Below are 26,321 nucleotides of genomic sequence, written 5' to 3'. Positions count from 1 at the left end.
ACATTTTGGGGAAGATCCGAGAATCCCGCGCACAAAAGTTGTGTATGTACTGTACCTGCTCATATATATTTCAGAGATTTTAGTTTATTTTTGTGAAAGTTTAAGTTTGAAAAATGGCTTTATAAGATTTAATAAATTAAATAGGAACGATAATTTTTTAACGAGGATGCTCTTCGCCAATATTTGGCAGCGATTTTTTTCATTTTTGAATAAATGTTTTTGTAAATGAATGTATAAATCTTGAAAAGATATGTTGATTTTTTAAATTTCCATTATATTACATAAAAAAGACATTCTATTTTCAGGAGAGAGATCTTTGGGAACAAATTGACAGAGTTTTCTTTTAATAATAATAGTATATATAGTACAATTGGTTTTACTTGTAAATTTTTATAAATAGGTAAAGAGACTGCTTATATTTTACATTCTGAGAATCAAGGTTTTTTATTTACCTTATATATCTCATAATTGATTATTTTGCATGATAATAAATTATAGCAAAAGAACCGAAAAAGAATTGAATGAAAAAATAAATTACCCAGTAAGCTAAAAAAGTTTTTAAGCTTGCCTTGAAATAAATTATTATTTTTTTACATTCAATGCAGTTTTTCCACAAAAAAAATGTCAGGAAGAAAGGTAAAACGAGAGTGACGCTGTATTTTAGCAGAATTAAAGTGAATGCCTTGGCAATCAGCCGGTAAATATTGTGCGCCGCCGCAGAAATATGAGCTGAATGAGTGAGAGAAATAAAGATGGAGGGAAGTTTGTGAAAGAAGAGAGCGGAGAATCCCTAGGACGCCGTTGCCGTTGGAGTGTAGCTTGTCAGTAATACCCGGTAGGGCCTTAAGTGCGCATCTGGCCTAATATGTTTCGATTTTTTTTTAGTGATGACTTTTTTAAGGTAATTTTATTAGTTTTAATTGTGTGTGGAAAAAATTTCTTATCAGTAGTTATATGAAAAATTGCGAGTAATTATTGTTATGATAAAAAGTACAAAATTTTCGTATTCAAAAAGTTTTGTAAATATTTCAGCATTAGAATAACAGTGAGTGCAATCATTTTTTCTCAACTTGCCAGTAAGAAATGAGTTGTGATTTCGTGGATGTGTGAGTATTGCAATGGTGAATGATGTGCAGTGAATATATTATAAATAAAAAGTTTGTTTGAAGATACTTGAGTTGTCCTAAATAATCTTTAACAATCAGTTAAAATATTATCCTAGTTCAGGTGAGATAAAACATCATATCATACTGCTTAAATTTAAAACTTAAGTTTCTCAATAGTTGCAAAACTTTGATGTGCTACACTATTATATTATAAATGTTAAAAAAATCATAAAAATAAAATTTCACAAATATGTATATTATTCTTTTTAGTCAATTGATGTAACTGAAAGAAATTTGCCTTAATGTTTTTATAAAAAAGTTATAATTTTTGTGTTTTTCGCGATACTCATAATATTTTAGCATTATATGTCGCAAAAGGATGTGGAAAATTTGTCATCAAGAGTGATTACTGTAAATTAGTTGAAATTTTTATTTATCAATGAACAGAAGCTACGTGTGAAATTCGTTTCATATTGCTTCATTATTGTTTTTAAAAGACCTTTTTTTGTCGAGTAAAAAAAGACGTTCGTAGTATTAGTTTCCAGTTGAATAATGAATAAGAATTTTTTAAACAATCGTTTTTTGTTGAAAATTGTAGGTTTTCTATAATGATTGCTTTAGAAGAATGCCGATATTTTTTGAAAAGCTAAATAATTCCCCCCATTTTGATGAATTGTAAAGCAATGAAGAGCTTTTAGGAAATTAGCTGAAAATAATATTAAAAATATTCAAATTTTATCATAAATTTATTTTAGGCTGGCCTCGAAGGAGTTCACACGAGCTATTAGATACATTAACATGCACTTGTTTTTGCATAAATTAATAAAAATTAGTGTATGTACGCATAAACATGTACCAAATACTATGATCTAAGAATGAAAGGATAAGCGAGAGGTATGTAATATTATGATAAAAACTAGGTGACGAGATAGTGTGTGATTATACACGCTCGCCCACCGTCTGTTTTAATAAATTTGACTTTGGCACCGCCTTTATCGCTGTTTTATTTATATTGACGTATGTAATATTAATTATTGTTTGACTGTGCAACGCACACAAACACGTACAATGTATACAATGCAAGGGAGTGAGAGAGAGAGAGAGAGAGAGCAAGATACATTGCACTGCAAAGTCGTTTCAGATTCAATTAAATAAAAAAATTCAATTTCTGTTGATTAAATTATCAAATTGTTTGTTTACATTAAGTATTTTATCATACTAGGATCCGAATAAAAGTAAAAATAATTCAGAAGATAGTAAAACGAGTCTAAAATTCAAATTACCAATTCCGTTTTCTAATTTTGATGAACATTCTTTTCTCCAGTGATATTCAATGTTTTTCATACTATTTCTATTCATTAATGTTTTTAGACCACCAAATAAGACTTTACAATTAATTCTTATGTAAGGCTTGGTTTACTTTTGAATGTGCAATATCATTTTTTGAGGTTTTTGGTTGAATTGAGCATATAAAATGTTGCATATACTATGTTGTATGCCTGATGTCAAATTTTATCAATATTGATAAATTCGTTTTTCAAGAAGTTGAGAAATGATCTTCCTTGATAAAATATTCAGCGCGAGTTTCATAAAGCTGAATGGAAGTTTTGATTTAGGGTTGGCTCTGACACATTTTTCATTACAACATTTATATAAAATTTCCAGTTTGCAAACAATATTTTAATAATTCAATAGCATAGCTTTCTTTATTATAAAGAAAAAGTTCAACTTTTTCAAGTACCATTACAAATTTATGTTGATTCAAGACTTTTATTGTAACTATTTTCAAAAACGAAATTTTTCTTTCAGAACAGATGAAAACGTTCTCGCCTCATTTTACACTTTTAAAGTGTTCAAATTCAGAATTTCACCCACAAAACATTAGTTATTTGGAAGTGAATACTTGTAAAAAAAGCTCAATATTTGATATGCTAAAAGTTCATATTTACAAACACTCCTTGCTAATATCTGCAGGCCAATGAGAATATAACAGAAAATTACACTTGATACGTTTTATATAGTTCGCATGCTAGTATAGGGAGAATATGCCAAGTTAGTATATAGTATGTGTGGGCATGTTGCTGGTAGTTCATTGAACCCAGACCTGGGACCAAGACAGTCTCTTGCACGTGGATAAAAACCTTTTTCTGTGTGTATATATTCTGTAGCAGAGTACTGAGCATGAACAGGACTTCCTTCTATAAAAGATATTTTTTCGAGCACGCTTTAACGTAGAAAGAAGGAGAGTGCAAAAGAGAAATGGTGTTCGTGATGTTATTGGTCGCATTTGCAGTTAAAATAGTAATGAGCGTGCTTTATATTTTAACAAAAAACGAAGGTTTTTTCACTTGGTTCAAAATATGTGGAGTAAGAAATTTACATCTAATTATTGTTTGAAATTTCAATCATTGAATTTTTCATATTATTCAAATATGTGTATTTGAAAATGAAAAAACGCCTGACTAAATTAATGACCATTCTAATCTTGAAGCTACTAAAGCAAAATTTATAATCTAAAACTTATAAAAACGAATAAATCACAATTTTTTACGAATTTTCTTACTGCTAAGCTAAGACATAGTTTATCAAGTATTACTATTTGACTGATATTTTTGTCGATAATATAACTGTGGTTCGTATCAACGAATCGAAGCTCATCTTTGAAGAAATGTCGACACTGGTAGCAAAAATTGAAGCATGCCTCTGAGTTGCAGGCCAATATATACGTTGATTTGTGCAGCAAGCACACCAGATCCCTTACTGGTAGGCACAATAATGCTAGCTCCTGCTGAACTGCTCAACTCCAACCACAGCCTGACGATACGCAATCGCTGGCATCTCGTACTAATTTTCGAAATTCTTTCTGTCCCAAAAGGCGCGAAAAAGCTCTCCATTTTCTTCAACAAATTAACAAATAGCACAAGACTCAAGCCAATTTTAAGCAAAGCAATGTGATAATCATAAACGACGATCTCTCTCGCACTGCATCATGGCCATTGGCACACGTAGTGGTTTTCCCAATATCTTGACTAATTCAACTACGCCTTGATACCGTCTCAGAGGAGTTGTACCAGACATGACTTCTAATGATGCTAATGTTCTTACATAATCTTTGTCTGTCTATTCATGAAATGAATGAAAAATTCAAAAAGTCAATTATTTTTCTATGGTTTTGAGATGTATAGAAGGTTTATATTATTATATTGCTCTTAAAATTGTAAACATAGCTGTAATCAATTAAGGTTTCAACTAATTCGCATGGTTCTGATTAAAATTTTTGACTAATTCTGACCCTTTTGGCATTTTTTTTGAATTTTGATAAGTAAAAAATGTGTAAACCTTTTTTTAAAATTAGGCTTCACTAAAGTGGAAGACAAAAATAAAATAAACGTTTCACACCCCTTTTTAATATTTAAACAAAAATTAGCTATATTTTGAGTGACTAGAAAAAAAGTTGAAGAAAATTTTTTTACCTAAAATTATTTATTAAAAATAGTGCTGAGTACTATCTATTACGAAGAAAAGTATGAAAGTCAAAATCTAATCAAGTTCAATATGGAATTATCAACGAAAAATTTATTGAGCTTTTTTACAATGTCAACTGTTATTTTCTAAAGTTTCGCTAGTTATCTTTAAGTTTTATGGACACGAAAAATTCAATAGTTTCAAAAACGTGAAAAAAGGAGAGAAGTGGAGAGGAGGAGTCAATTGCAAGTGAGTCCTCACTGTTTTGGGCCAGAGAATCTTACTGCTGCTAAAGCAAAAGTTGTAGATGAGAGAAGGGGAATGGAACGTGGTTGGTTTACTTTCCCAAAGTCTCGTGTTGGCAACACACATGTTAGGTAGAAATTGACTGAGGTGCGGTCAAAATTTCTGTTACAGTTCAAAATTATTTTGACAAAAGAAAACAGTTACATTACAACTTATAATTCAAACCACCTTATTTATACGAGTAAATTGAATCGAAAATGAATTAGCACTAAACATGTTAAATTAATTACCAACCATAAAAAATTGTTGATGTACATGTTTGTAACGCTTTTCATACAGGCACGTACCGTTCATTTGATCAGTGGTTGTAAAGCTTATTTATAAAAAAATGGTAAATACATTGATCTTTTCAAATCTGTATAATCTGAGCCTAAATTACCAGAGACACAAAGCGATGATTAATCGATATATTTACATAATGAGTATCTATAACTTAAGTTCATAAATTTAGCTTTTATGATCAATATTTTTTATTCTTTATAATTTTGTAATGGTAGATCAATTAACAATGTTATAATGTTTTATAAGGAAGTTTATTGCATATGTTTTTTTACTTCTGGACGTAATAAGGAAATTTGTTGAAACTTTACATTTTAGTATAACGTAAGTAGAGCTCTAAATGAAGTTATAGTTTACTTGCTAAAGTAGTATGTTTATGAATCTGTTAACGACTAAAGCGACCAATGTTTTTTGACTTTTAACAGGATTTTTCCAGAAATCGTTCACAATCCAATTGTTTTAAAATCATCCAAAAACGTGGTATTTAGCCACGCTTGGCTATTCTCATTGACGTCTGTTACCCTCTATTCTACCGGCTGATCGGAGAGCGTCCGCGCGCGGCCAGGATTCGTCCGTAAAATCAAATTTTTCGGTACTAAATTGTCCATAACTTTTGAACCATTTGAATCTCCAACATGAAATTTTATACAGACCTTCGTTATTATATTACCTTTCGATTGAGATAGCTATGAAAAAAATCGAAAGGAGTTTACTTGTCGAAAAATTGACTTAACTTCAAAGTCAATTTTCTCGGAGAAAATTAATTTTTTTCGAAAAACTAATACCACTATTAGAAAGAACTGACAATAATCTATCGAAATGCATATGCCCAATATTTTTCCAGCCCCATATGCACCTCGCACGAAGAAGCAGCAAAGTTGGGATACATTAAAAAATGCTCCGCGTGAGCACGCTGTCTGGTCAATCGTAGAATATATCATATTTAGTACATAATCTACAGTAGCATTGCAAAAAATGCTAAAATTGATTTTTAGCTCAAATTTTCACGTTTTTTATCATTTAATCAGATTTAATTCTTTTTTCTACACATATCCAATGATACATTTTAAGCCTGGATTCTGAAATGTGTTAAACGCATCAAATTTCATGTTAAACAATAAGTTTTTGAACTTTTTTTAAGGTTGATAATATGGAAAAAAGATCATGTTAAAAGTAAGCATGAAATCGGAATCTTTGGTCGTTAATTGTTTTAATCAATTTAATTATTTCGATAGGGCCTAGTTTTCAATGGAATTTTCTATTATCGTATAGTTATTATTACTTGGGAAGTGAAGCAAAAACATATATTTGAGGAGGAAGTAAAAAAGAAAAAAACGTGGGAAGAATTACAAGAGAAAACGCACATATATATATACACAAATAAAGCCCGCTTCACTAAGTTCTGGATCCATCCAAGGTGAACTGGTGTATACACTTGGAAGTCGTGACCGAGAAAGGGAAGAGAAGAAGAGGGCTTGATAATGTGTATACTGTAACTATATGTGAGCTCTAGAAGAGAGGGGAGTAGCCTTCAGTCCAATAACAACATGGGTCGATGAAACTACATGAGTCGAGGAACGCACTCTTGCACAGCTTCTCAGGTGCAAGGGAATGTCTGTAGAGTAAGGCATGTGCGTCTCTTTGCTCGATCATGAACAATTTTTGTACATTTTTTTTGTGCAGCATTATTTGCTGTTTTAGTGATTTCATGAAACTTCGACAGAACTTTGAAACATCATAGAATATCATAAAAGGCCAAATGCTAGTTATTAACAAACAAAGATCCATACACATACAATTGTTTCCGTTTCACTTTATAAGTAGGGCAAATCTCCTGAACGGTCTTAGCGCCCTGACGCGTGGAATTTGCTGTAAAAGTATAAAAACACACCTAAGAGAAATGATTCAAAAATGATTTCGCTCGAAAATTTTCTCAGTTTTCCGATAGTGACATCAGACTTTTGAAAATTTTTTATTTATACCCAGAAAATTTCTATCAAACATTCAGGGCTTGATATCTTTAAAAACACCCCTTTCTTAGTTTTCATATTGTTTCAATAGGAAGATGAGATTTTTTTACGTCGGGTGTCTTATTTTTTGGAATGTATTTCTGATAAATACTAAGAAAAATACGAAAGGCTAAAATCAGCGCTTGATTGGCCAGTTACGTGGTTTTCAGCGTTGCATAAATAGCTATAACCGAAACTCGCTCGTACAACATTGTACTCCTACTAGAAAAATAAATGAAAGTATGACATTAATTAGTTTTTTCTTCAGCGTTATCATGGTACAGTCCATTTTTTTGGTGATTTTTATTTTCACAGGGAAAAATTAAATTCATGGCTTTTCTATTAGACTGCACCACAAAAAAGGTGAGAAAAGAACACATTTAAACCATCATTTTATTTGCTTTTCTAGTCCAATTACAATTTTATACGAATAAAAATATTTTCTTACTTATCATTTTTTATTCTTTCTTCTAAATAAAAAATATCATTTTTTAATTTTGAGCTTCAAATCTTTTTTATGCACTTTCATGCATTTTTCTAAAATTTGAATTTGTATATCAAAAAATAAAAATGAGATTATTAGAAAAATTATAACGATCTCCTGAAAATACGGACGAATTTATCTTATCTACATGCAAGTTATACTGAATATCGGGAATTAGTTATTCTGTATTTTTAGTTGCAGTACTTAGATTTGACTTAAATTTACTGATATTTGTGTAATTCGTACTTTGCGTTGAAAAATCTATTACGTCCACAATGTTATTTCTAAAAAGCATTAGTAACGTATTTCATTCTCTTTTAGTAAACTTATTAATCACGGATTTTATTGTCGCATATCGATGTTTCTTAGCAAGATAATACATGCTTTAGACAGCAGTGCAATAAGATGTCAACTCCAGCTTGTTGCAGCAATATGCTGCTCCGAAGCTTGATTCTTCATGATGCTACTTCTGCACCTCATACAATAAAAATAACAAAAATCAAAGCTTGGCTAAAGACACTTTGAGAAGACAATTTAAATCTGTACACGCTGACATCAAAGCCAAACCAAAAATCAAAATTTCAGTTATGGTGAGCAATTGACCGGAGTTATACACCAATTTTTCCCCTTGTGTTATTTTTGTAATATAAAGTGCAGTGTTTTGAGACAATCTACCTTTATTACATAAAAATTCAGGATACGCTTCTGCATCTAAAAATATTTCATTTTGCTATTTTAGCATTTTTGCACTGTACATAAGGTTTAGACCAGAGTTTTTATGGTCGAAAACTCTATAGGTCAAACCAAAATCTTCAGAAAAATGCCCTTCATGAATTGAGTTTTGTAGAATTTGGATTTAAACCATTATGTCAGTTCTATTATTCCATGTGCTCAAAAACATCAATAAATTTTTTCATTTTTTGCTTTTGATCGCGTTTGTTGGTGTACAAGCTTTTCAATAATTTCAATTAAAATTACACAAAACTCAATCCTTGAAGAACATTTTTATGAAGGTTTTGGTTCGACCTAGAGTTCTTTACCATAAAAACTCTGGTTTGAACCTTGCGTAAAAAAATGCTAAAATAGAAAAAATAAGCTATTTTTAGGTGCAGAGGCATATCCTGCATTTTTTCACATTTTGGAAAGCTCAAAAGTATAATTTTCATGCAATAAAGGTAGATAGTCTCAGAAAGGCACTTTATATTATAAAAATAAGGGAATAAATTTAAGGGAAAAAATTTGTGTATAGCTCATCTTAACCCTTTAATGCCCAAAATTGCAATTTTACGCATAAATGTTTGATCGATTGAAAACCATAGATAAAGTTAATGATTTTTCTCGACAACTCATACCCGGAGGTTTTTGGATGTGCTCTTTCAGAATCCGGTACTATTTTTGCAAAATATTAACAAAATCATTGTTTATTATGCAAACGTGATTTTTCAAATCGAAAATTCAAATCGTAAAAAAACGTGATTTTTCAAATCGAAAATTTTTTTAAAAGTCGATTTTCGACCTCTTCCTGCCATTGGAGGGCTCTGAAAACTCCGAAAGTTGTACAATTTTGCTATAAACCTTCGAAAAAAACATTATCGGGATTTTCATCTAGCCCCTTTGCTTCTAAAATGGCGGGCTTAGACCATGCAGCTGTATCAAACTTCATCAATTTTTTATTCGACAACCGTAAGCTTGACAAAAAATTTTTATAGAACAAAAAGTGTTTGAAATTGTTCAGAGGATATGTGTTAATTTTTTCAGAATTATTGGAAAATATTTTTGATTTTTCAAAATTCGGTCATTTTTCAAAATTCTCAAAGTTATTAAAAAATTCTGAAAAATTTCACACTTATTCTTTGGACGATTACAAACTCTTTTTGTTCAATAAAATTTTTTTCTAAAGTCAATAATGAGCTAGTAAAGTATTTATAAGTATACAATCATTAAAATACTTTACGAATTTTTTACTCGCTTATTATTGACTTTAGAAAAAAATTTTATTGAACAAAAAGAGTTTATAATCATCCAAAGAATAAGTGTGAAATTTTTCAGAATCTTTAAATAACTTTGAGAATTTTGAAAAATCAAAAATATTTTTTAAAAATTCTGAAAAAATTAACACATATCCTCTGAACAATTTCAAACACTTTTTGTTTTATAAAAATTTTTTGTCAAGCTTACGGTTGTCGAATAAAAAATTGATGAAGTTTGATACAGCTGCATGGTCTAAATCCGCCATTTTAGAAGCAAAGGGGCTAGATGAAAATCCCGATAATGTTTTTCTCGAAGGTTTATAGCAAAATTGCACGACTTTCGGGGTTTCCAGAGCCCTCCGATAGCAGGAAGAGGTCGAAAATCGACTTTTAAAAAAATTTTCGAGTCGAAAAATCACGTTTTTTTTTCATTTGCATAATAAACAATGATTTTGTTAATATTTTGCAAAAATAGTACCGGATTCTGAAAGTGTACACCCAAAACCCCCCGGGTATTAGTTTTCGAGAAAAAACGTCAATTTTATCTATGGTTTTCAATCGATCAAACATTTATGTGTAAAATTGCAATTTTGTGCGTTAAAGGGTTAAATATAAGTGTTATCACAAACCGTAATTTTCGTGATTCTATCCACGAAAATAACGATTTCTAACATATGCTCCTTGAAAAAAAATTAATTCGAGATTGCTTACATCAATAACGAAAGTCTCAATGCAGTGAAATGCATATTACGATTACAAATCTTATATATGTAATAAAAGCTATTATTATTTAATTATTGACAGAAAAATGTCTAGGTTGTATTACTATTTTGTAATTCTGCGTGACATATTCTTGTTACCGGAAAAAATATTTCTATGCCTATGCGGTTATCTTTTTGGACATTGTAAAATTTTAAATTTGTACTATGCAATGAGGTCACGTACAATACATGCTACGCATACGCATTTTACGCGCAGAACAGTTCCTGCAGTGCGGTTGAGATATTATATTTATATATTCAAGCATGTGTAAGTACATATGGTGCATAAGCAGATGATGTACGCGCAAGACCTCTAATAAGAAAATAATTTTTCTATGAAATAACGTAATTTTATTGACTTTTTTGTAAAACTGTCATGCATTGGATGAATTTTTTTAGCCTACCTTCATGTATCATCGATGTAATATACTCAAAAAATAAACTCATATAGAAAAGCTGTTGTATCGGCTGAACGATTTTTTAGCTTTCTTAGAATTTTCTGTTGCCAGTATAGAAATGATAAAATACTAAATCATAGTATTTGTAGATGTAAAATCATTTGAAATAAGGTCGAGTTATGAAGAAGATAAGTACTTGATGACTGTGCATTTGACCGATTCATTAACTCCATGTAACTTAGATTAAATCAAGAGAATAGTATAGTTTAATTATAAATAAGTATTACCGTGTTCTACGCAAAATATGCCATGCCTTAGAAATTTTTTTTTTTTTTTGTAAAAAAAACACATAAGCCTTATTTAAGAAACATTACTTATAATTTCATTATAATTTTATAAAATATTTAAAATATGTAAAATACAAAATTGAAAAAAAAATTTATTCGTAAACTTTGTAAACGTCATTTTCCCCGTGTCATTTTTGCATCAATTGGAATTTTAACGTTTTTCTTTACAAAATGCTACAAGATGGGCATTTTATTCCATGACTGTGTCGGCTCAATTAACACTAAATCTTGTTTACACATTGATCAGAAATTATGTTGGCAAGTACGCCTTATTTTTGGAATATGCCCTATTGAGGCTCGAAAATTTGACCACGGCTTATTTTTGGCGTACGGCATATTTTCGGTAGAACAAGATAATATGAAAAATACTAATAGTATTATATACTATTGTTAATATAAACATTGAAGTTGGATTTGATGATACTTTTTCTGGTAATCAGTTAGTTGTAAAAAATCAAATTAAATGATATAATATACGGTGATAAACTTACCAATTGTCATCTTAAACATCTAAGAGAGACAATGTTTGTATTACATCGTGGCCCAATGAGAAACTCAATATACTTTAAATTTAAACTGACTTATAAAATCCGGATGACAATCGTAAACATTAAGAATTTGAAAATCTCAAAAATTTTCATTAAAAATATATAGCTAAAAATTAAACCTTAACCAAAAATTTAACTGCGAACTTCCGACTTTTAGTCGCCAAGATCTATATCAATTTTGCTACCCAAGCTTTAGTCTAATTCATCACTATTTGTGTACTTCAAAATATGTTAATATATATTTTAAGTTTTATATCTAATGTAAAAAGTTTATGGTCAATCGTTTTCTGATTCAATAAATATCTTGAAAAATGAAAATGTAACTTGACAAAAGGTTCGTAAACTGCATAAAACTTTCTCGGCTCAAAATCATCGAATTAATGGAATGATAAACAAAATAAAATAAAAACTAACGCAAAGCATCGAAAAAATTAGTTGGAGAAAGAATGAAAAAGAAAGAGAAGAAACAACTAACTTATAGCTGCACTTTTATTTCCTTCACGTAACAAGTGTGCAAAAATTTGAGAAAAATTCTTACAATAGGTAATTAATGGAGTAAATTATAAGCAGCTCGTAACTAGAAACAAGTTGAGTAAACTTTCTCATGATGTATAATATCGTTTTAACGTATGGTACGTCCGTCTCCTGCGAGATAAAGACTTTCCCATGGCATGTGTACGTCCGCTTTTGATCATTATCAGTCTTAGTACGATGAGAAGCGTACAAAGTAAGGAGGGTAAAAAACACTTCAAGTGCATTCCCAATTCACTTAAATGGACTTGTTTATGCACTATACACACCCACATCGTAAAGTGCGTTATGAAATTCGTCTAAATGATACTTGTATCTAGCACTTCTAGAGTAACACGAACTACAGTTGTAGTTAATGTATTGTATCATCATTTGGCCATCTACGTTATCGCTATTCTAAAAAGGGATCAGTGTACGAGGTTTACATGATTTATTTTTTAGTGCCTATAGACTCAATAGTAGAGAGAGTTCATAAAAAAAATAAAAAAGGAATGACATAAAAATAACGTATTTGCTTTACTGAAAAAGAAACTTCCTTTTTTCGTAACAAATAAGCTTACTCTTAATTAAGAGCTCAAACAGGGCTCAATTATTTTTAATATTTCATTTACTGCATTAGGCTGTAAACGTGAAAATTTTTTTTTTTGAAAATATAGATGTAAAGTAGGGATATAGGTGTAAAGACATTTTACGTAAGCATTTCATGCATCTAAGGTACCTACTATGTACAATTTTTCCAGATTATATTATTCATTTTTAATCATTTTCCATAAATTAATTTCACTTTATAATACATACAAATAGCTAAAGTTCATCTTTCAAATCCTCTTCACCACCGCATCTAAAGCAGAACAAATAAAACGTAGTTTAACAATCCACATGAAATAGCAAAATAATTGTTTTTTTGTAAATTAAGTTCACGTAAACTTTGCGTCTATCCCCACGACTTTTCTGCTAAACGTCAAAAATTCACGATTATAATAATTTGTTTATATTGAGATGATTTTTACGTCGATCTTTCATCATCACGTTTCAAAAATAGAAATTAACAAAAAAATAATAGCGTATTTTGTAACAAGTGCGCGAAGCAGTTGACTCATCCAGGAGTTGTTTTCACCCGAGCGATAGCGAGAGTGCAAAGACTCCTGGATGAGTCAACTTCCTCGCGGACTAGTGGCAAACGATATTTTTTAACTCTGATTGCGAGAAACTAGGGTTTTCTGACGCTTTAAGGTTAGAAACGTTTAATGTTAAGGTTAGAACCCGTGTTTCGCGCACGCAGTGTTAAAATAGTATATTTTGTAACAAGTGCGCGAAGCAGTTGACTCATCCAGGAGATGTTTTCACCCGAGCGTAGCGAGGGTGCAAAGACTCCTGGGTGAGTCAACTTCCTCGCGGACTAGTTGCAAACGATATTTTTTAATTCTGCTTGCGAGAAACTAGGGTTTTCTGACGCTTTAAGGTTAGAAAACCCGTGTTTCGCGCACGCAGTGTTAAAAAAATATTAAAAGTATGTAAATTTAAAAAAATTATAAACAGCAAAATATTGTATGAAAATGACTTTCTTTCTAAATTTACTTTTCAAGTAATAATATATGAGCAACATATTGCTAGACAATTTCGATTATCATTAGCAATAAATCCGCAATATAATGGCGCGTAAAGATTTACTATTAAAGTTTGGATATATTGGCGAATGATTTGTTCATATATTGCACATAAATTGCCAATTGTTCAGATGTATACGAGGGATGCTCTGTTACAACTCTTTTTCAACTTTTTTTTTTTAGAGCTCTTATTTTAAAAGTATAGAGGAATTACTCATATAACACCAAAATATGTGAAATATAACATCCTGCCGTACGAGAAAAGAATACAGTGTGCTTGCCTTGGTCTACTTGCATATGTGATGCGCAATGAAAACCCTTCTGAAAACTACTGGTTGACAGAGTTTGAGTTTGCGAGGCTCCTGCAGGCTGCAGCTAGAGGAGGGATGAGCTGGAGCTGGTTATCATCAGAGCCAACATGGGCTGTGCTTGCCATTCGTTCACTATGCGAGTCTTTAGAACGGGCTGCCTTACAGTTTCAGAGGAAGCCTTAGAAGCTTGAATTTCAAGAGACTTATATTTTTATTCTTTTTCTGTCCAACATACGCTGATGTTTTGTACTACTAGCTGAAGCCACGCAGCGTCTAATTTGTACCTAATAGCTGTAATTATCCAGGAAGGATTTATGTTCTTGGGTACTTAAACAAATAAATTCTAATTCTAGTTCTAATTTCTTCTCTGTCTCTTGGGTGACTGAGCTCCAGCCTTGGGACCAGCGTAGCTGAGTTTACCTAACTCCTGTCATGTCACAGTGGCTTCAGGTCATATCTAAGGTGAACCAAAAACCAAAACGAGCAATTCATGCCCTATCTGCCCTCTGCTGTGAAGGACATCAAACATGTCTTCTTTCACTGTCCTCGATTCATGATATAAATAGAAAAACTCTGATACCTTACTTAAAGGCCCTTGGAGCCTGAGACGATATTTGGATTCATGATTGACGCTGAAAGCACTTGGGAATCAGTGTCCTCCTTCACTAGCTCAGACATGACAAGGCAGGGAAGCAAAAATAGGAACAGAAGAATAAGACTGGACGAAGAAAACGGAACATGAAGATCTATTATAATCGAGATGAGCTCGTGCATAGCGATAGAATAGGAAATAGAATAGGGACAGGAGAAGTGGAAGATTTTAGTCCGTATTAGCAGAGAGACACACATCAGCCCACTTATCAATAATACACAAACATGAGTACACTTCTTGAGTCCAACATATCCATGCGATGTCGCAAATAACATACACACTCACAGACACCGGACCGGCCTCCTTGGCTCAGTGGGTATAGTTCTTGCCTGCTGATACAAGGATGTGCCGTAGGGCGTGGTTTCGATCCCCACTGGGCGAATATTCGAGGCGCGTTTTTTCGCCTAGTGTGGTCGAGTAGTCGCCTAATGAAGTCAAAAGCGAGAACCACAATCACAAGATAGCACCGGATGGGGAAGCTTCGTTCGTGGACGCATAGACGCAAGGCTTCTCAAGCACGCATGATGGCACCGAAAGCGAGAACCACACTCACAAGATGAAGTTGACTCGGCAACCTGGTCACTTGTTGGGCGGCGACAGAACCGAGTATCACACTCACAAGAAGGCACTGGGCAGCGAGCTCTAAATACTTAACTCAGGAGAAGACGACAGAATGTGTGACCACGCAATAGAAAACTACGGCTCCGGAAGTGGGATACGACAATCGATAGACGGCACCACGCAGGGTGCGAAGGTTCACCAAGAAGAAAGATGAGTCCTTGAGCCCCTAATCGTCGCATATCACTATGCGCTGAATGACGAATGTATGAAAACGACCAAAAAACATCGAAGCAGCAGAAATGCTGAACTAAACCCGGTCTCACCGAAGCAATGCCTAGCGGCGGTGACCGGTGAGTGTCCGATGGGATGGAGTAAGAAAAAAAAAAGAACACACCGGCCTCCTGGCTCTGTGATCTATGTGACTATTGATATGAACGACGGGCTGCAGGACCGACAAGCGCCCAAGTCGGCAGATAATGACGAAAAGACAAGCCAGTTGAAGAGCAACTCACTGCTGTCGACGCCGACGACGTCCTGCTCTTCGAAGATTGCGGCGGGCATTACTCAGAAAATTATTGGCACCCCTCTTGGCTAGCCAAAAATGTCAAGTCTTTGACTCCTGCAGAGTTTGTGACCGGGAGCCATGAAGATAAAATGATACAAATTGAAGGACTTGTGCAGGGTCTTGCCGATTTCCTGTTTGACAGAAACAACGTACACAATTGGAGGTAGTCACTGGTTAAGTACTCAGCGTGTCTAGAGTAGGCCCTCTCAGCGCTCAAAAAGACGAAGGAGCGTCTAGAACCGTCGTGTGATCAATACAAGAACTTAGTTCCACCCTAAACATGATTTGCCCATGCCAACAGCCAAACCGCCATCTGGGTGCAATGTGGCAGCCCGGCGCAGAAGCACCCAGCAAGAGCGTGTCCCTTTTTTACCTGGGCTCGTATCAGTGGAATCTACTTTTTCAGCGTCGGCTCACCACCAAGACTCGCTGAAGTAGAATTTTCCACCCTTCTCAACAATATCATCGAGGAAACAAAAAAGGCTACTCATCGTGGTGGGCCTGGTCAACGAAGTGAGGATGTCGATTAACGAGACAGTGCGCCACCAATCTTCTGGACGCACTCGCCCCCCTCGAAGCTGTTCTGCTAAACACAAGATATACACCAACATTCACCGGTGCACTGAGCTACTCTTACATCGATCTCACCTTCGCTAGTGACACAATCGCTTCCCAAATTACATCATGGGCCGTAAGCTCTTCACAAATAGCGATCATCAAGCTATCGTGTTTGAGATAGAAACCGCCAGACCGCCTAGACCCACGACGCGCCAAAGCTGCAAGGGGAACGCACGCACTCTTGACACAGAGTGCCTCTCAGTCATGATGGCCAGTGTCGTGGTTCCACCCAGACCTGCAGAAGAGATGGCAACGAGGCTTCTGGCCGCCATTACCGGTGCATGCGACGCCTCTATGACCAAGGCAAGTGGACGACTGGTGGATAAGCGAGATCGTTGACATCCAGCGCTCATGTCTGCGAACGCGAAGGCTTGCCAAGAGAGCGCGTGGCCAGCCAAATGAAGACTCTTGCCGTGAGCTGTGCCTTCGCAAGACGTCTCCTGCGCGTGCCTATCAAGACTAGCAAGTGCCTGTGCTGAAACAAACTGTGCGACGAGGTCAACGAGGACATATGGGGCAAACCATACGAGACGGTCATGTCCAGACACAGAGGACCGAGAGCAAATTCGCCAAGCTCTACGTCCCTGATGCGCCGCATAGTAACTGCCTTCTTTCCTCTTGTGCCTGACAAGCCAGCTCTGCCACCGCCACTCCAGGAAGGAGAAATTGTACTTACCGTCACCCTGGAAGAGCTCCGAAGAGCATGCAAGAGGATCAAGGATCACACTGCGCCTGGGCCAGATGGAGTACCAAACTTCGCTATCAAGATCGCCATTGCCACTCGCCCTGACATCTTTTTGCAGATGTACACGACGTGCCTGTGGACCGGTATCTTTCCCACGTGCTGGAAACGACAGAGGCTCGTCCTGCTGCCAAAGCCAGGCAAGCCCCCCGAGGAAGCATCGTCGTATAGGCCGCTGTTTATATTTGACGAGTTACCGACATAACCTCCACGCGACACAATCTCCGCGAAAAAATCTCCGCCACAAAATCTCCGCTAGAAAAAAAATCAGAAACACACTAACACGCATCCCAAAACACGAACATCCCAAACACACTAATACACATACCAAACACACTAATAATACACATACCAAACACACTAACACGCATCCGAAACACACTAATACACATACCGAACAGACTAGCACACATTCCAAACACACTAATATACATACCTAACACAATCGGCCTCCTTGGCTCAGTGGGTATAGTTCTTGCCTGCTGATACAAGGTGTGCCGTAGGGCGTGGGTTCGATCCGCATTGGGCAAATTTTCGAGGCGCCTTTTTTCGCCTGGTGTGGTCGAGCCCGTGCCCGAGGTGGAGCGGGTACCACTCAAAAAAAAAGACCCGGGCTACGTCATCAGCCTCCGAAGCGGTAAAAAATTCCGATCACTGTGCGAGCTGGAAACGAAGAGGATATCCATTAGTAGGAGCCCGAGGTGTGGACTCACAAGGCTGCCGATAGACGGGGAGTACTACACTCCCATGATGAAGTCAGAAGCGAGAACCACACTCACAAGATGGCGCCGGATGCGGGAGCATCGTTCGTGGACGCATGGACGCAAGGTTCCTTAAGCACGCATGATGGCGCCTGAAGCGAGAACCACATTCACAAGATGAAGCCGGGGTATCTCAAACAAACAATGCAAAAAAAAAAAAATTTTTTTCTTAAATAGAAAAAAAAACGTTACGTTTATCGATAAATGAATTTTTCTGGCTTCGTCCCTATGTCATAACGAAAAAAATAAGCCCTCCCCCGTCACGATACGTGCTACCGTTATCAAGGAATCACTCTACACAGCCATACAGCCGCATACACCCACATACATTCCAAAATGTGTCAAAAATTCGATCTAGTATATAGAAATATCATTAAATATATCCTACGATAATTATATACGAAAGCCTAAATGTATCCCATCACAAAACTTCCTATATGAGGGAGCAAAAGGAAGAAAACGACAATTTCCCGCAAAAAAAATTTTTCCCGTAAAAAAAANAAAAAAAAAAAAAAAAAAAAAAAAAAAAAAAAAAAAAAAAAAAAAAAAAAAAAAAAAAAAAAAAAAAAAAAAAAAAAAAAAAAAAAAAAAAAAAAAAAAAAAAAAAAAAAAAAAAAAAAAAAAAAAAAAAAAAAAAAAAAAAAAAAAAAAAAAAAAAAAAAAAAAAAAAAAAAAAAAAAAAAAAAAAAAAAAAAAAAAAAAAAAAAAAAAAAAAAAAAAAAAAAAAAAAAAAAAAAAAAAAAAAAAAAAAAAAAAAAAAAAAAAAAAAAAAAAAAAAAAAAAAAAAAAAAAAAAAAAAAAAAAAAAAAAAAAAAAAAAAAAAAAAAAAAAAAAAAAAAAAAAAAAAAAAAAAAAAAAAAAAAAAAAAAAAAAAAAAAAAAAAAAAAAAAAAAAAAAAAAAAAAAAAAAAAAAAAAAAAAAAAAAAAAAAAAAAAAAAAAAAAAAAAAAAAAAAAAAAAAAAAAAAAAAAAAAAAAAAAAAAAAAAAAAAAAAAAAAAAAAAAAAAAAAAAAAAAAAAAAAAAAAAAAAAAAAAAAAAAAAAAAAAAAAAAAAAAAAAAAAAAAAAAAAAAAAAAAAAAAAAAAAAAAAAAAAAAAAAAAAAAAAAAAAAAAAAAAAAAAAAAAAAAAAAAAAAAAAAAAAAAAAAAAAAAAAAAAAAAAAAAAAAAAAAAAAAAAAAAAAAAAAAAAAAAAAAAAAAAAAAAAAAAAAAAAAAAAAAAAAAAAAAAAAAAAAAAAAAAAAAAAAAAAAAAAAAAAAAAAAAAAAAAAAAAAAAAAAAAAAAAAAAAAAAAAAAAAAAAAAAAAAAAAAAAAAAAAAAAAAAAAAAAAAAAAAAAAAAAAAAAAAAAAAAAAAAAAAAAAAAAAAAAAAAAAAAAAAAAAAAAAAAAAAAAAAAAAAAAAAAAAAAAAAAAAAAAAAAAAAAAAAAAAAAAAAAAAAAAAAAAAAAAAAAAAAAAAAAAAAAAAAAAAAAAAAAAAAAAAAAAAAAAAAAAAAAAAAAAAAAAAAAAAAAAAAAAAAAAAAAAAAAAAAAAAAAAAAAAAAAAAAAAAAAAAAAAAAAAAAAAAAAAAAAAAAAAAAAAAAAAAAAAAAAAAAAAAAAAAAAAAAAAAAAAAAAAAAAAAAAAAAAAAAAAAAAAAAAAAAAAAAAAAAAAAAAAAAAAAAAAAAAAAAAAAAAAAAAAAAAAAAAAAAAAAAAAAAAAAAAAAAAAAAAAAAAAAAAAAAAAAAAAAAAAAAAAAAAAAAAAAAAAAAAAAAAAAAAAAAAAAAAAAAAAAAAAAAAAAAAAAAAAAAAAAAAAAAAAAAAAAAAAAAAAAAAAAAAAAAAAAAAAAAAAAAAAAAAAAAAAAAAAAAAAAAAAAAAAAAAAAAAAAAAAAAAAAAAAAAAAAAAAAAAAAAAAAAAAAAAAAAAAAAAAAAAAAAAAAAAAAAAAAAAAAAAAAAAAAAAAAAAAAAAAAAAAAAAAAAAAAAAAAAAAAAAAAAAAAAAAAAAAAAAAAAAAAAAAAAAAAAAAAAAAAAAAAAAAAAAAAAAAAAAAAAAAAAAAAAAAAAAAAAAAAAAAAAAAAAAAAAAAAAAAAAAAAAAAAAAAAAAAAAAAAAAAAAAAAAAAAAAAAAAAAAAAAAAAAAAAAAAAAAAAAAAAAAAAAAAAAAAAAAAAAAAAAAAAAAAAAAAAAAAAAAAAAAAAAAAAAAAAAAAAAAAAAAAAAAAAAAAAAAAAAAAAAAAAAAAAAAAAAAAAAAAAAAAAAAAAAAAAAAAAAAAAAAAAAAAAAAAAAAAAAAAAAAAAAAAAAAAAAAAAAAAAAAAAAAAAAAAAAAAAAAAAAAAAAAAAAAAAAAAAAAAAAAAAAAAAAAAAAAAAAAAAAAAAAAAAAAAAAAAAAAAAAAAAAAAAAAAAAAAAAAAAAAAAAAAAAAAAAAAAAAAAAAAAAAAAAAAAAAAAAAAAAAAAAAAAAAAAAAAAAAAAAAAAAAAAAAAAAAAAAAAAAAAAAAAAAAAAAAAAAAAAAAAAAAAAAAAAAAAAAAAAAAAAAAAAAAAAAAAAAAAAAAAAAAAAAAAAAAAAAAAAAAAAAAAAAAAAAAAAAAAAAAAAAAAAAAAAAAAAAAAAAAAAAAAAAAAAAAAAAAAAAAAAAAAAAAAAAAAAAAAAAAAAAAAAAAAAAAAAAAAAAAAAAAAAAAAAAAAAAAAAAAAAAAAAAAAAAAAAAAAAAAAAAAAAAAAAAAAAAAAAAAAAAAAAAAAAAAAAAAAAAAAAAAAAAAAAAAAAAAAAAAAAAAAAAAAAAAAAAAAAAAAAAAAAAAAAAAAAAAAAAAAAAAAAAAAAAAAAAAAAAAAAAAAAAAAAAAAAAAAAAAAAAAAAAAAAAAAAAAAAAAAAAAAAAAAAAAAAAAAAAAAAAAAAAAAAAAAAAAAAAAAAAAAAAAAAAAAAAAAAAAAAAAAAAAAAAAAAAAAAAAAAAAAAAAAAAAAAAAAAAAAAAAAAAAAAAAAAAAAAAAAAAAAAAAAAAAAAAAAAAAAAAAAAAAAAAAAAAAAAAAAAAAAAAAAAAAAAAAAAAAAAAAAAAAAAAAAAAAAAAAAAAAAAAAAAAAAAAAAAAAAAAAAAAAAAAAAAAAAAAAAAAAAAAAAAAAAAAAAAAAAAAAAAAAAAAAAAAAAAAAAAAAAAAAAAAAAAAAAAAAAAAAAAAAAAAAAAAAAAAAAAAAAAAAAAAAAAAAAAAAAAAAAAAAAAAAAAAAAAAAAAAAAAAAAAAAAAAAAAAAAAAAAAAAAAAAAAAAAAAAAAAAAAAAAAAAAAAAAAAAAAAAAAAAAAAAAAAAAAAAAAAAAAAAAAAAAAAAAAAAAAAAAAAAAAAAAAAAAAAAAAAAAAAAAAAAAAAAAAAAAAAAAAAAAAAAAAAAAAAAAAAAAAAAAAAAAAAAAAAAAAAAAAAAAAAAAAAAAAAAAAAAAAAAAAAAAAAAAAAAAAAAAAAAAAAAAAAAAAAAAAAAAAAAAAAAAAAAAAAAAAAAAAAAAAAAAAAAAAAAAAAAAAAAAAAAAAAAAAAAAAAAAAAAAAAAAAAAAAAAAAAAAAAAAAAAAAAAAAAAAAAAAAAAAAAAAAAAAAAAAAAAAAAAAAAAAAAAAAAAAAAAAAAAAAAAAAAAAAAAAAAAAAAAAAAAAAAAAAAAAAAAAAAAAAAAAAAAAAAAAAAAAAAAAAAAAAAAAAAAAAAAAAAAAAAAAAAAAAAAAAAAAAAAAAAAAAAAAAAAAAAAAAAAAAAAAAAAAAAAAAAAAAAAAAAAAAAAAAAAAAAAAAAAAAAAAAAAAAAAAAAAAAAAAAAAAAAAAAAAAAAAAAAAAAAAAAAAAAAAAAAAAAAAAAAAAAAAAAAAAAAAAAAAAAAAAAAAAAAAAAAAAAAAAAAAAAAAAAAAAAAAAAAAAAAAAAAAAAAAAAAAAAAAAAAAAAAAAAAAAAAAAAAAAAAAAAAAAAAAAAAAAAAAAAAAAAAAAAAAAAAAAAAAAAAAAAAAAAAAAAAAAAAAAAAAAAAAAAAAAAAAAAAATACATACCAACATGAGTCAGAAATTCGATCTAGTATATAGAAATATCATTAAATATACCCTACGATTACTCTATAAAAAAGCCGAAATGGAGCCCATCACAAAGCTTCCTCTATGAGGAAGCAAAATTAAATTTTAAACAAGTCACAATGTAATTGTATAGAACAAAAATTCAAAATCGAGAAAAGAAAATTCCAAAATTAAAATTCAACCGAAGAAAATGACTCTGAAGTTTCACTTCTGGTGCTAATTCATATATAATGCATTCTAGAGAATTTAACCAATATTTTATCACACCGTTTATAACACGACAAAAATCTTGATTGTGTTTATTAACATAAAAATTCGATTTTGCGCCGGTAGAGTACGCTAAACAGTTTCTGGACATATTAATGGCTAATAAAATTGTTAAAAATTGACCAGTCGCAACCGACCAGTTTATGGGCAGATGACTAGAATTAACCAGAGCGACTGCTTATTTTTCTACTAGGGTGTAAACAATTTTTTTTTAAATTATAATTTATACATTTCCGTAGTATCTCTGTTAAAAAAAACGCTGGATTTCCAGTTGGAAAATCGAGCTGTGGATTTGACTGAAAATCTAGCGCGATTTTTGACTGGAAATCCAGCTCCATTTTTTATCTGAAATTTAACCCGTTTCGGGCCAAAGGGACGAAATTTCCCATATTTTTTCCGGTGCTATAAACTTTGTGAAAAAAATATCTGAAAAATGTTTAAATAGTCATTTCTGACGTGAAATTTCATGAAATTTTCGAATCCGGTACTAGATTTGTCAAAAAAGTTGAGGAGCAAATGTTATGAACAATTAAACAAAAAAAAAGACGATTTTTTTGAAAAAAATTTTGATTTGACCTAAATTTTCGAATCAAAAGAGACTTGATCCGTGGGTCTAACACATATTTTTTGCGTCCATGGAGTGTAGACATAAAAGTCCAATAGTTACAATATCAAAATTCAACATGGTGGACAACAAAATGGCACCTCGTAAAAAAAAACCATGTATAAACTTGGTCAATTTTTTTATATGGTAACAAAGCATCTAGGAAAAAAACTTTACTTACAAGGAGAGCTTTTCAGGTGCGGGTCATGGATTTGCTCCAAAATTTTTTTGCGGTCTCTCCTGTTATCTAATGCTGAAGGTCCCTGTGCTTAGATTGATCCAATGGGCCTTAGGGCCCATTTTGTAGAGGATTTTCCACATTATAAAAAAATCTTTGTTATTTTCTATATCGAAATAGATGTACTTAAACGGAAAAATGGGACGATCAAAAGTTTTAAAATTTTTCAAAGAATCTGCTTGAATTTTTTCAGAATTTTTGGGAGCTTCAGTATTGGGTACCAGGAGACCGCAAAAAAATTTTGGAGCAAATCCATGACCCGCACCTGAAAAGCTCTCGTTGTTAGAAAAAGTTCTTAGAATTGTTCAAAACACACCCCTGAATTTTTTCAGAATTTTCCAGGGAAATTTTTGGATTTTTGAAAATGGTCAGAAATCAAAAATACCAAAAATGATCCAAAAAAATCTTAAAAATTCAGACATGTTTTTATTGAAATATTCTAAGACTTTTATAACATACACATATTTGGAATCTTCAATGAATTATGAACAAATGTCTGTAAGAGTGTGTGTGTATGTACGTCTGGTGGTATGGAACCAGTGTAACTTTTGAACAGAGACACGTAGCGAGAAGTGGTTCAGCTCGTTTTGAAGGATTTGTGTGACGAATGAAGCGTAAAAAACTTATTTTAGGATCCACCGAGTAGTTAAAAAGTTATGCTTTATTGTATCGTGTTGTAAACTGGGTTTTTTTAGAAAAAATTTTTTTTTCAATTTTTTCGTTTATAAATATAATAATTTGCATATTTTTGTTCGGTATTATGAAAGCAGAGCAGTCAAACTATGATTTAAGAGCAAAAACGTAGAGATTCACCGAATATAAAGAAAGTTAGAACTCAAAACGAAAAGTTGTATTTTTGCTCCTTTACAGAGCAAAAGCGGCGGTCTGGAACTAGTGTAACTTTTGAACGGAGACACCTAACGTGAAGTTAGGCAAGGAAATCTTTTACAAGGGAATCTTTTACAAAACTCTAGAAATCTCTAAGTTTTTTTTTGAAGTTCTGTATACAAAAATGAAATACGAATTTTTCCTTCAATAATCAAACCCTTTCATTAATATCATTTTGTATGAGGAAGCTCTTTGCCAATTAATTGGCAGCGGTTTTCTCTCATTTTCATTTTCTTTTTTTTCTGACTTTTGATATAATTTGGAAGAAAACTGCGCATGCTCAGAGCTTGAATAACTTCCACATAACTGTAATATGCATTATAAAAAAAAAAAAAATAAGTACGTACGTATGAATAAAAAAAAATTAAAGTTTTTCGAGATCTTTTATTTGTTGGCTATTCCATCGGAAATTTAAAACAAAATGTTTACATACACTATTATTTATTGTTATAAAGTGAAGACTTATAGATGAAATTCTAATCTTAATTAAATTTCACTTTAAATGATGGGACATGAAATAGTTATTTCAGAGTAATATCAAGAGGTACGGTAGCACCTAGCCGGCAAAGAATAAAAAAAAATTATAAAAAAATTATTTCAATAAATATAAAAAAACACCGCAAAAAAGAAGCAGGAAAGGAGAAGCAAAACTTTACATTCGGTTTATTCCGGTCTGTCTCGTAAACTGTCGGTGGTCGATAGAGCAAATACGACCGCGCCCCTACTCTCTCTCTCTCTCTTTCTGAAGGTAACTAGCATAGAATAGTGTGGGTAGAGAGAAAGTACGTAAGCTGTGAGTTTCTTCATATGAATTAACAGATCATACATTTTGCATAATTTGTATCATTCGTAATGAAAAGAGTTTGGTTATTCAGGGAAAAATTTGTACTCAAAATTTTAGCATGTGAAACTCCAAATAACCCTAGAGATCTCTAAATAAGTATGCTTTTCGTACATGAAACTCGAAAGTCTCTTGGATTTCGTTTAAAAATTTTCCCCTGAGTAGCACTTCGTAATGGTAATGACTATGGCTTTTGACGATCCTCAGAGTCATTAAAAAAAATAATGATTTTTTATCATGGCTGTTTATATCGTTGTCTTCGCAACTAATTCTATTTCTTTCGACGAGAATTTTGAATTTATACATATACGTCAATTTTCAAGTTTTTGAGTTATTACATATATTGTATGATTAATAATAGTTTATGCATCAAACAAATTACATTGTGTATCTAGAAAATCGAGGCTCTTTCGTTGATCTGAATTAAGGAAAAACCATTGTTATTTATATCCAACAAATCCTTAAAGCCACATAATAAAGAAAAAATTTAGTTAGTAGCAGTAAAATTTTCGAGAAAAATGGATTTGAATATACCACTTTCAACATTTTTTTGGGTCAAAATAATAGTCTTTTACAAAACCTCTTTATGAACGTTAATACTTTATCTATATGGACTTTGAAGCCGTATTAGACTTAAAAAATCTGAAAAAATGTATGAATGTACACTTCAACAAAGCAAACAACTTTGAATTTTTTCGAATTGACTACTGCACCCGTTGAAGCGAAAATCCCTTTTTAACGAAAATCATTAGCTATACCGTTAAGAAGCTTTAAATAATATGGAAAAAGTTTTTTTTAATTTTTTCATCGAAATACATGACCTCAATTTTTATCAAGTTTTCTCATATTTGTAAAGAAATGTTGCAAATAAACGGTACAAAAAAGTTGGTTTTGAGAACAAAACTAGTTTTTCAGTAACTACATAAATATTCTAGTTACGTCAACTATTTTCCCTTTTACTACAACAAAATGTAATTTTGTTGTTTGTAACCGAGGAAAATTGTAAGTGTAACTAAAAATTTCTGTCGTGGACACAAAAACTAGTTTTGTCGTTACAACTTGTATATCGAGTTCACGCAATCAGTAACACACTATATCAGTAACACACTGCACACAAATACGTTCTCACACAAATTAGATGCTACACGCACATTTGCACAAAGAAACACTTTCAATAAACTGACTTGCTTTTCAATTCTTATGCGCTGATTAAAACTATAATACTGCAACAGAGCAGACTCGCGAACAGATACGAGTAAATCTCGTGAAATTTTAATATTTTACTATTATGGAAAATTTTTTTTTAACACTGCGTGCGCGAAACACGGGCTTTCTAACCTTAAAGCGTCAGAAAACCCTAGTTTCTCGCAAGCAGAGTTAAAAAATATCGTTTGCAACTAGTCCGCGAGGAAGTTGACTCACCCAGGAG

General features: G+C 29.6%; 1 protein-coding gene across 1 annotated transcript in view; it reads left to right on the top strand.

Annotated features, from left to right (window-relative positions):
• The first annotated feature begins 840 nt into the window (after positions 1–840).
• The window catches only part of LOC106649048 (protein turtle), a 95,626-nt gene continuing 70,145 nt past the window's right edge, over positions 841–26,321 (top strand). The window contains exons 1-2 of the mRNA XM_023460575.1: positions 841–901; positions 1,033–1,227. The gene's annotated coding sequence lies outside the window, so the exon portion shown is untranslated. The remainder of the gene's footprint in view (positions 902–1,032; positions 1,228–26,321) is intronic.

Source organism: Trichogramma pretiosum, unplaced genomic scaffold (genome assembly GCF_000599845.2).
Source record: "Trichogramma pretiosum strain Unisexual culture from Peru unplaced genomic scaffold, Tpre_2.0 scaffold62, whole genome shotgun sequence".
Classification (NCBI taxonomy): Eukaryota; Metazoa; Arthropoda; class Insecta; order Hymenoptera; family Trichogrammatidae; genus Trichogramma; species Trichogramma pretiosum.
Note: the sequence above shows the minus strand (reverse complement) of the source record. Positions and strands in the feature narration are given on the sequence as shown.